The 12,077-nt window shown below is 37.7% G+C and overlaps 1 protein-coding gene and 1 pseudogene across 3 annotated transcripts in view; one reads left to right on the top strand and one right to left on the bottom strand.

The window, feature by feature from the left end:
- Positions 1-12,077, bottom strand: part of P3H2 (prolyl 3-hydroxylase 2) — a 168,158-nt gene that overhangs the window by 53,469 nt on the left and 102,612 nt on the right. The window lies entirely within an intron of this gene.
- On the top strand, positions 1,097-1,594 carry LOC132230232 (large ribosomal subunit protein eL32-like; annotated as a pseudogene).

Consider the following 12,077-nt stretch of genomic DNA (forward strand, 5'->3'; position numbering starts at 1 on the left):
TGGGGGTGGGGGGGCTTCAGGGTCTAGTGAGCATATAGAAAAATGTCATTACTACTTCTAACATCTCCCATTTTGTGCTTATAAAGCAAATTTAACATTCCACCAAATCACTCCTCTGTGAGAAATATAAGAAAAGCAAACAAGCAAATCTAAAGCCTTTCCACTTGTACCTTTTTGGTATAAATATGCCACATTCCCCTGTGAAATACAAACTCTCTCTTGCTCTTGTAAGGGTGGGGAGATTACGTCATAAAGTATTTCCAAACATTTGCTGGAGCTCATGTAAAGGAAGGCACCATGGCTAGAAGCCAAGGGGAGTTTCACTCTAAAGACCCCTCATGCAGGGGCTTCAAGAAGGACTAAGGTCCCTTTAGGTATAACCCATCACACTGACTAATGGGTGCTCTTAACCTGACAGGTCACATGGTCTTATTAAAGAGGTAGTTTTGATGGCAACATTCTTTCAGTTTCATAAGTTCCTCTCCATCACATCTGCTCTTTATAAGCATTCATCCACAGCAATAACCTTCAGGCTGTACTATAAATTAAATATCCCTGCCTATACACAGGTTAAATATAAATCCAAACATTCTCCTGTACCTTAGCCAACAGACTGTATTGGAAAGAAGTTCCAGGCTAGGTGAATTTGTGAAGAGTTAAAGCTTGGACAAAATCCATTTATTGAACATATCAGGTAGCATTAATGCTTATGTTATTTTTGTAGTACTTGCATTGGTCTTATGAATACTAACTTTCATTAACCATAAGTGACCAGGGCTAGAAATTCTATTTAAATCATCTAGTATCACTGCTTCATTTACAGGTGGAAGAAGGATTTGCTCAGAAAATTAGTGGCAAGACAATGGTTACAATCTGCATCTTTTATTAAAACATTCACAAACATACATTTGGGACTTTAATTTACTATTTCTAAGTAGAGGTGAGTCTGTGCATATCTGGTCCATAAAAGAATGGTTTGCCATCTGAATATAAAAACTATTTTCAACATGGTTCTTGACCTTTTATTAAATATAGTCCAGTAGGGCAAGTACATATTCACAAACTACTAATATCAAGGACTAAGGTTCTGTCTCTTCCTCTGCGCTGCCTACAGAGGTGGCAGCCATTTCCTACTCGGCACCATGGCTGCCCTGAGACCCCTTGTGAAACCCAAGATTGTCAAAAAGAGGACCAAGAAGTTCATCTGGCACCAGTCAGACCAATATGTCAAAATTAAGCAGAACTGGCGGAAGCCCAGAGGCATTGACAATAGGGTGCACAGAAGACTCAAGGGCCAGATCTTGATGCCCAACATTGGTTATCAGAACAACAAGAAAACAAAGCACATGATGCCCAGTGGCTTTCGGAAGTTCCTGGCCCATAAGGACAAGGAGCTTGAAGTGCTGCTGATGTGCAATAAATCTTACTGTGCTGAGATTGCTCACAACGTCTCCTCAAAGAACCGCAAAGCTATTGTGGAAAGAGCAGCCCAGCCATCAGAGTCACCAATCCCAATGCCAGGCTGCGCAGTGAAGAAAATGAATAGACAGATTGTGTACACATTGTATTTGTGTTAATAAAATCATAAAATTCTGCCATCTGGCAAAAAAAAATAACTAAAGTTCTGCAGAATTAGAGGGCAGCATGAGTGGTTAACAGGCAACACAGTGCTATAAAAATTGAGATAAATTTAAAATCACAGTAACCTGTGTAGAAAAAAGACATCTACTAAGAAGGTATCCTGGTGGCTAACTGGGCTCAAATTTAAATAGCAACAAAAGAAAGAAAACAAACCAAAAAAAAAAAAAAAAACCAGAGCCTAGCAGCCATTTCTACACAAGGGCCTCTCACTCTCATGCTCACTCCAACCACACTTCATGGAGAAGTATGCACTGAACACTGGCCTCTGTACTGAACTGCCTGCCTGCATTGTTTCTGCCATCTGAGCCAGCTCTTTTATTTATTTACTTTTATTTATTTTTTATTGATTTCAGAGAGGAAGACAGAGAGAGAGAGAAATCTCAATGATGAGAGAGAAACATTGATTGGCTGCCTCCTGCATGGCCCCACACTGGGGGTCAAGCCCTCAATCCAGGCATGTGCCCTGACTGGAAATTGAACCATGATCTTCTGTTTCATAGGTTGATGCTCAACCACTGAGCCATGCCAGCTGGGCTGAGTCAGCCCTTTTAAAGGAGTTCTTGGAATCCAATTTTAACCAATAGGATTGTGCCATATCCCCATGAACAACTTCACTAATCAGAGCAGTTCCATTCTAACCAATCAGGTGAGTGCATTTTAGAACAACCAATCTGCAAGGATTTGGAATCCTCATTTGCATGAGGACAGACCAATCAGAGACCAGGGCAGGGACTTGTCTATATGAGCCAGCTCCCTCTGGGAGCTCACTTTCCCTTTCCACTGAAGACCAAAAACTGTGTTTTCCTGGTTGAGTTGAAACACCAACTATGTCTCATTGGAGCAGAGTGGAGCAGACCAGTGCAGAGCGGACCAGCAAGGAGCAGAGCAGAGCTGAGCTGTCTAGTTGGAGAGGGGCCTGGCCCCAGGGCTGCCTCACAGCCGTGCTATATCACAATAGAGCTGTTCCACAGCTGTGTTGTTTTCACAGATGTGCCTTGTCACAACTGAGCTGTTTCTGCACTGAATAAAGGTTTCTTCTTCACCACACGCCAAATTAAGGATTCCTGTTGGCATTGAATTGGCACCAACAAACATTGGTTGACACCGGGAAGGTTCAGAGAAAGTGGGACTGAGGCTGGGTCTTAATAACAGAAAACATGTGGATATCTCTGATGCAGAATAGCGGGGAGAAGGGGAAAATAGGAATGACTCAGATGTTTTCACAGCATAGTAATTTGACTAACCTGGCTTCAGTTGGAAGGTCTTGATTGCAGAGTAATGGAAAACAAGGTTGAACAGGGCTGGATCATGGAGATCTATGAACACTAAACTGAGGTGTTTTGATTTTTGTTCTTGGGAAAAGAGAAACAGATGTATCTACGTGTTCATGTAAGAGAGTGTGGTCATGAAAATCTCCACTGTCTCACTCCAAAAAGTATTCAAAAAATAAAACTAAAATATTTGGTGTAGCTATGAAAAACCTTTTAAGACTTTTTTTTTTTTTTTTTTTTTTTGTTAGCAACTTTAGGTTCCCAGCAAAATTGAAAGGAAAGAACGGAGATTCCCAATATGCCCACTATCCACAGGCATAAGATTCTCCCATTCTCAACATTCCCAACCAGAATGGTACATTTGTTACAATTAAGGAACTACACTGCACATCATAATCACCCAAAGTCCATAGATTTCACTCTTGCTATTGTACATTCTTGGGTGTGTAGAAATTTATAATGACAGGTATATATCATTGTAGTGTCATATAGAGCTTTTTCATGCTCTAAAAATCCTGTTCTCCAATCATTTCATTCCTTCATACCTCAACCCCTGATCTTTTTACTCTCTCCATAAATTTGCCTTTCTCAGAATACCATATATTTGAAATTGAACAATATTGTGCCTTTTCGGGTTGTCTTCTTTCACTTTGTATATGCACTTAAGGTTCTTCCATGTCTTTTCATGGTTTGATAGCTCATTAATTTTTAACATTAAGTGATATTCCATTGTCTGGAATATACCACAATTTATCCATTCAACTACTGAAGGACGTCTTCATTGCTTCCAAGTTTGGCATTGCAAATAAAGCTTTTATAAACATTCATGTGCAGGTTATTGTGTGAACATAAGTTTTCAACTCTTTTGGGTAAATACCAAGGAGTGAGATTCCTAAATAGTAAGGTAAGAGCAGTTTAATTTGTAAGGAACTACCACACTATTTTCTGGAGAAGCTTCATCATTTTGTATTCCCACCAGCAATGAATGAGAATTCTTGTTGCTCCATGTCCTTGTCAGCATTTGATGCTGTCAGTATTCTGGATTTTGGCCATCCTAACAGTGTGTAGTGGTATCTCATTGCTTTAATTTGCATTCCTTGATGATATGTGATATGGAGAATTTTTATATGCTTATTTACCAACTGTATATCTTCTTTGGTGAGGTATTTGTTAAGGTCTTTGATAAACTTTTTAGTTGGGTTGTTACCTTATTTTTGAGGTTTAAAAACTCTTTGTATGTTTTGGATAACAATTCCTTATCTCAAATGTGTCTTTTGCAAATACTTTTTCCTAGTCTGTTGTTTGTCATCTAATTCTCTTGACATTGTTGTCTACAGAAGGTTTTTTTTTTCTTTTGTTTTAAATACAGTGTCCTCACTTTTAGTACACACTAGAAAAGTTATTGGTTTTTCAGTCTGTTCAGCTTTTTACTGGTACCTGTTGTTAGGATGGAATGGCAACACCAAGCTTCTTATATGCAGAACCAGGAATCAGGAGTCTGAAATACTTCTCATTTCTCAGCAGGCAAAATGGTATGAGAATGAAGATGTATTATCGACTTGATAATCCTCTCTCATGGAAAGGTTAGCCTGGTTATTGTAGGATAAACTGGAAGCAAGATCTTGGGTGTCTCTTCTTATGAGGCATTGGTCCTATCACGAGGCCCCACCCTCATGTACTCCTCTAAACCTAATTACCTCCTAAAGGCCCATGTGCAAATACCATCACACTGAGAGTTAAGAATTCAACATATAAACTTGAGGGGGGAGAGGGACAATTCAGCCCATAGCATTAGCCAAAAGACATGTAAAAGTTAAAGATATCCTTAAAATTCCAAAAACAATCAATTAGGAACATGATAGAAACAGCAATGTAAATCAGTACTTTTTTTAGGTGACTCCAAAATTTGATTGTGGATTGGAGAAAATAATTATTTCATTTGACCCAGTTTATATTTGATATAATAAAAAGGCATACAAAGGAATACATCTTCTTACTAGTAAAGAATATTGATTTGAGAATTGACTGGTTAAGTGTTGGGCAAGGTTTTCACTTGATGTACATCTGGGATCTTTGGCTCAGAAAAAGTAAGGGAAGACTGTCCAGAATGAGGGCATGATCATTTATATAGTAACCCTACCAGACCGCTGTATCGATTTTTCTGTAATTTCAACACAAAGGTGGAATACTGGTGCTAGATGAAAGGTAGATGAAAGGTAGACCTATTTTCTACAATGTCTCCAAGTTCCATCTGATTCTAACCACTTGTTTGCATGTAACTAACATTTTTCTATATCATGTTGGTTTTTTCTCTTTAATGCTCAGGAGCCCAGGTATAGGGGACAGTTAGGTTCAGGGCCTCAGGTCTGGTAGGATTAATACAAACGACTCAGCGCAATCTAGAAGGACAGGAAAAAATGTCTTTGGGTTTGTAATTAGCTGTTATCTTGCTAAAATGTTTATTTCTCTGGGTGGTCATAAGACATATAAAAAAAGTTTTTATAGTTAAGTGTAACATAAAGCATATTAAATGTTAAGCATATTTACAATAATATTTTAGAATCTTTAATATGTTACTCTGATAGCTAACTTCCATGAATGGGTTACTGTGTTCTACATTTTTCAATTTATTTATTTATTTTTACCAAAGAATTATCCTTTCTGCTTCAGAGTGATTCAAAGACTAATTAGCTTTCTGAGACTCTACATTATTGGTATATATGTGGCAACCTGCACTTTGGGTAAACTTCATTAATTTTGATAAAAGAATGGTTTTACTTGTTAATTCATCATCTAAGTGATCCAAAAGTGCAAAGACTGATATGTGCTGGGGTCCAACCCCAGCAGGTCCATGGGTCCCCAAAGGTGTGGACAGAGTTGGAGAAGAAGGAATGACACGGAGACAGCGTTCAGTTGATCAGCAGCCTAGCTAGGATCTCCAGCCATGTTCTGGTGTTCATTGTCTTGTTAATCTGTATTTATACCAATTGATTTTAATCCTGTCAATTTCTATTACAAAGGTTAGGGCGTTTCTTATTTCCATTCCAGGGAGTAAAGATTATGTAGCTTAAGTGTGATTGTTTGTAGTTAAAGTGATTAACTACCCATCTGGCACTTAGTTAAGGGGTTTTATCCCCTCCCTAACTTCAGGGAAAAATCCTTACCTGGGGAAACAATCTTTCTCGGAGAGGTGACCTTGGTTAAAACACATAGCGCTAAGGGGAGCAAACATATTAAGAACAGTATGCTATATACGCCAGGTCCCTTGAAACATATGCTGTGCAGATGTTTCTTTCCTGCAGCAACTGTGTCAAGCACCAAGGATGGACCGGCTTCTGGCAGATATGGTCCTTAGACATCATTTGGTGTAAGATACCTCCTCTTACTATACTTAGATGGACAAGTAAGAAATTGTTCTCAGGGCCACATGGGTCCTAATAGAAAAGCTGAATCCTACATCCTGGTCTTCTAATTCCAAAGTTAATTATTTTTCTGGTAAAATGCAATGTGTCTAAGACTAAGTAACCAATCTTCTGTATTCAGCAGGAAAATGAAGACTAGACCATTTTGGACAAGTGTCTATCAAACAGTTACACCCAAATATATCTCTCCAAAAGTCATAAAGGAATACTTTTCTCCATGCCACCCAGAATAAGCCAAATTAAAGTTGCAAAGTGGCTGCTAATGAGTACAGAAGAGAATTAGGATTGTGTTCGATTGAAGAGCCTTGTTTGAACTGAACCACAGCCTAGAAAAATCATATCAAATAGACTATAAAATTATATTTAGTGGTTATAAAACTCTGGGTTTCTGATTTTGACTTTGCACATACTGTGGTTTACATTGGCTTCCTTCTCCTTGAAATGTTATATTGTGGCAGAGTTTAGTAGCTGCATGTTTGGGTGGTTTGTACTAAGAAAAGATTGCCACTATGATCCTCCATGGAATCCAATATTCCCACCTTGTCTGCATATGTACTATAAGCTTTGTCTTTCTAGGGTCCCTGAGGCTCAGGTTACTCTACTTTGTCTTTCAATTCAACATTTAATGAAGGTCGTGTGCTAAGTATTGGATGAGTGAGATAAGTCCTGTTTTTCAGTAGCTACTCTGGGAACGGGATGAGAAATCAGACAAATAACTATAATTCAGGATTAAGTAAGGGACTATAAGAAAAGAAAAAAAAAGATTACTATAAGATTCAAAGTAGCAAAAATCACTTCTAACGAGGTGGATTTGGATCCCGAGAGTCGTCCTGGAGATCTTATTTGAATATGGCATTTGTAATGAACACTGAAGGATGGATGGGATTTCAATAGGCAGAGGTGCCAGGGAGAGCATTTCATCATGGGTAAGACACTGGGGACATACTATGCATGAGAATTAGTTTGTTGGGAGTACAAATATTGAGAGTGGGGTTTAGAGTAGCTGAAAATACTTAAGAAGTAGACTGGTGCCAAAGTATTGTGGATTTGAAGCTAAGCAAATATGGTGTCATATTTGGAAGGGCACTTGAAAATTTCAGAGTAATGGAGTGACTTGAATCTTTTGAAGCTCTCTTCCAGAAACATCTCCATCTCATTGGAAAGGAGTAAGTCTAAATTACTAGGTTATACTAGCAATGTAGAATGATCTATAGTGACACAGGCAGATTAGATGAATCCCACTGAGCTCCAGGTGCCAGTACACCCTAAACCTCCAATCAGTTCTCCACCTGGCCTTGAAGCCTGAGCACTATGGAACCAGGCCACACACTTACACTCCAAAAGTACAGTATGTCATGCAGGCCAATAAAGTGCTAAAATGCCACAGTTCCCATTTCTGGAAGACTCACCTTCTGTCAATCTAAAACCTTGTATATTTTAAAGACTCCATAGCAAGTCCAATTTCAACCAGAGAGAAATCCCAGCCAAGTCATTAAAATGAACATAGCCTTCCATCTGGAAGTCGCCACCTCTACTCTTTCTACCCAGATGAACATGTGGTCTTATTACAAAATAATATAAGCAGTGCTCATGCTTTTCATTTGAAAACACTCCCATGGGGCACTGGAGGAATTCTCACCTGCCTCTACTTGGAGAGATTCTGTTACACTTTCATTAATTATTGCCTCATGTCCCATATGAGCAGAGTCTCTATGGGAAAGGCTTTATGAATTGGTAATTATTAACATTTGCTTTCCTATGCAGGAAGTGAGAATTCTGAGACCTATAAGAATAAAAGGGAGATAAATGAGAGCCTAGATCCTACTCTTGGAAATCCCAGCTCTAATGGAAAAGAGGCTAAGAGCAAATGCCTGGGTAAAATGTGCATATTCTCAAAGGGAAGGGAATAAATATGTATGTACACATCTAAAATTAACAACAAACTCCTACTACTTATTTTATAAATAAATTTAACAAATTATCTCAAATCATCATCATATGCAGGCTGGGTGGATATTAATTAATTAGTTAATTAATATCTAATTTTACACTGAGAAAAATGAAGCTCAGAGAGGCTAAATAATAATAGTTGCTACTATTATTGAGTGCATACTATGTCAGAAAACTGAAATAAATATTTTAGTTATATTACCAAATGTTATGGGCTAAACTTTATCCCCTAAAATGCATATGCTGAGGCCCTAACTCCCAGTGCCTCAGAATGTGACTGTATTTGGAGATAGGGACTTTTAGAGGTAATTAAGTTAAAATGAGGCCTTGAAGGTAGGCCCTAATCCCATCTGACTGGTGTCTTTATAAGAAAAGATTAGGACACAGGAAGGCCAGGGACTCTTGGCACACAGAGGAAAAGACCAGATGAGGACACAGTGAGAAGGTGACCATCTGCAAGCCAAGAAGTTGACCTCAGAATATTATAGACACTGTGATCTTGAACCTCAGGCCTCAAGAACTGTGAGAAAATAAAGGTCTGTTGTTTAAGCCACCTGTCTGAAATACTATGTTATGGAAGCCGTAGCAAGCTAACATACTACATTTTTAAAAATAATAGTGAAGTAGGAATCAATAACTTCATTTACAATTAAGAGAATTAAAAACCATGAGTAATTGAATCTGACTTTGAACCCAATGATGTCTTACACCAGATCTCAGACCCTTAATCTCTCAGCGATATTCTCAAGTAATAAACTGATCAATGACAATGCTAGCAACCAAATGAGAAAATTCTAACTTTTATTCAATATTCTTTGTACAAAAAGTATCATGCAATTACCTTGGTAGACCCATTTAACATTAAAACAGGATGGAAAACATGTATATGAAAAAAGAGAGTTCCTAATGAAAATTTAAATACCTGGTTTCACTGAAGAGCATTATGCTAAGTGAAATAAGCCAGTCAATGAAAGAAAAATACCACATGATCTCACTCATTTATAGATAATTAAGACCATTATAAACTGATGAGCAAAAATAGATACAGACACAGAGCAACATTGAACAGACTGTCAAACTACAGCGGGAAGGCCTGGGAGAGTTGGGGGTTGGGTAAGAGATCAACCAAAGGACTTGTATGCATGCATATGAGCATAACCAATGGACACAAGACACTGGGGGGTATGGGAGGCTAGGGAAGGGTCAAGGGGAGAAAAAAAAAGGAGACATATATAATACTCTTTGTAATACTTTAAGCAATAAAACAATTAAAAAATAAATAAATAAATAAATAAATAAATAAATAAATAAAATACCTGGTTTCCTTTATAATATCTTAGGATAAGGCTAAAAAATTCAAGGCAAATGATTCTTCACCTATAGGCATTTTGGAGTGGTAAGTCTGTTTTTACTTATGGTACATAAACCTCCCACTTTGATTTATTCTAAAAAGGAGTTTGATCAAGAATATTCCGCTGAGCATCTCCTTTCATTTTATTGTAAGTAAAAGGTTTTCCTAATGTAGAAAACTCCCAATGGGATGATACTTTCCAGGTATTATTTTAATTAGTGGTAAAGTTCCCCCCAAATGCTAAAAACCATAATACCACATAATCAGACAGAAACGTCTGCCTGGGAAATGTCATCTTAATTTTGTGGAAGAAGAATTTCTGAAACTCACATGGACTCCGGTCTGATCAAATGAAAAGTCAAGTTTCTAACAACAGGGATGGACTAAATTACAGTACAATCATATGGTAGAATATTTTGTGTCCACTGAGACTAATGAGGCATGCAGAGATGCTTATGATATGCTCTTGAGAACAAAACAGACTGTATATGTATAGTATGAATCCAGTTATGTAATATAAACTCATAAGAAAAGTTTTATATGCCAAATAATAGTAGCTGTGGTCAAGTGGAATCAGGGGACTTAATTTAGGACTTAATAATTACTATTTTTATCTTATCCCCTCATTTTCATAAGTAAACATATGGCATATGTGTGTCATGAAGAAACACATGGAAGTAGAGTGAGAAGTTTAGTGTGGTAGGCTATAAGTAAATATCTGGTTCAATCCTATTTTTTTTAAATGGAAAAAATTGTGTGCTATCTAACCTTGATTCCCAGAGGAAAAATTAAGGTTTATCATGATTTCCTGAAAAAAATTATTTTTCAGGTAAGGAAGAGCTTAATCTTTGAAAATGGTCTATTAATGCCACCAGTGAATTTGATTTATGTAATTTAAATAAGACAAGTGAAATTCTGAAAAGCTGTGCGTATGTGTTCATGTGTACATGTATGCACACACATGTGTATGAAGGGCATCATATTCAAGCACACATTCTTGTGAACTCGTGCTCCCCTTAATCTATTTACCACACAGAAGCCAGAATAATCTTTCTAAAATGTATATCTGATCTTATCCCTCCCTGATTTAAACTTTCAAAGGCTCTCCCCTAATCTGAGGCTAAAGTTCAAATTCCTTAAGTGACTCAGAAGCTCCTACCTGGCTGGTCTGGGTGTACCTGCCAGACTCAACTGCTCTTTATTGCTTTCTAAACTGTGGTCCTGTAGAATTCTGTCTCAGTTCCATTCTCCCTCCCCGCTGAGAGTCCTTTCCCTGGAAAATTCTCCTTCCCACTCTTTGCCTCATTAGTTCTTATTCATCGTTAGTAGTTTGCTTAGACATCATTTCCTCTGCTGTGTCTGCCATGAACCACCAAATCCCACATGCCTGGTTAAACTCCTGAGCTACCCCGCATAGTGCCTCCTTCAGAGTATCACAACCATCCACAGACAGGTCCTCTGGGGGCAGAGTTCTAAAGATATCGTTTACTAGTATACAGAAGAAGATTGAGATTTTGCAAGCTAAAAATAAATAACTCATTTGTAGAAAAACAAAACAGGACTATCTTATCTTTTTAAATTTGAAATTATACTCAATTCACAAAAAGCTGTGTTTCTACGTCTCTCTGATTGGCTGTTGTATTACCCTCTTTGGTATAATTTGGGTCTCAATATGAACTTGATGAAAGCCTGTTCATGTACTTGTCCACTCATCAAACACTTATTGAGAATCCTTGATGTTTCTGTGGGTTAGTCACTGATCATACATGATAGGCAGCCAGGGCATGAGTGTGTCTCTCAATACATATGGTTATCCATATAATAAGAGATTATAGCATTGTGAGGGATACTGCAAGTAAACAGATAATAAATAGTGAGTTAAGTGCAAAAGGGAGTGGTGTGGGAACATGCAGAAAGAACACTTAACTCAAGATAGATGCCATTTATCACCTCATCAAGTTTAAAAATTATGGTAGCTAATTAACAATTATAGCACTCTCCTGATAGCTACTTCTCAAAAGGAGTTTGGTTAAACTGGAACTATTAAGTCATTCTTAAGCATTTTAAAAAATTAAAATAAACTAATGATAATTTTAGCCAACTTTGATGAACTGAAACACATTTCACTTAAACAGGCAGAGACTTCACCAACTACTGGATGGTGGATCCATCCATGGAAAGACAACTGGATCTCTCTTCTTGCCACGTGGGATGACGCAAGGGTGAGGCATGTAAGAAGAGAAAAATAGACAAATAAAATCTGTAAATTCCAAAGAGAAAACAGATTTTCCTTGTAAATATTTCCCCTTAGGATTTCTGACATCCTTTAGGAAAATGATGATTTTAACAACCCTAGCTTTGAATGTTGCAAGGTTTTCAAATATCTTTTCCAGAACTAGAGGGTAAATGGAATAGTCCTGGCTGCCAAATACTGATGACTTG

Source organism: Myotis daubentonii, chromosome 3, assembly GCF_963259705.1.
Source record: "Myotis daubentonii chromosome 3, mMyoDau2.1, whole genome shotgun sequence".
NCBI classification, from domain to species: Eukaryota; Metazoa; Chordata; class Mammalia; order Chiroptera; family Vespertilionidae; genus Myotis; species Myotis daubentonii.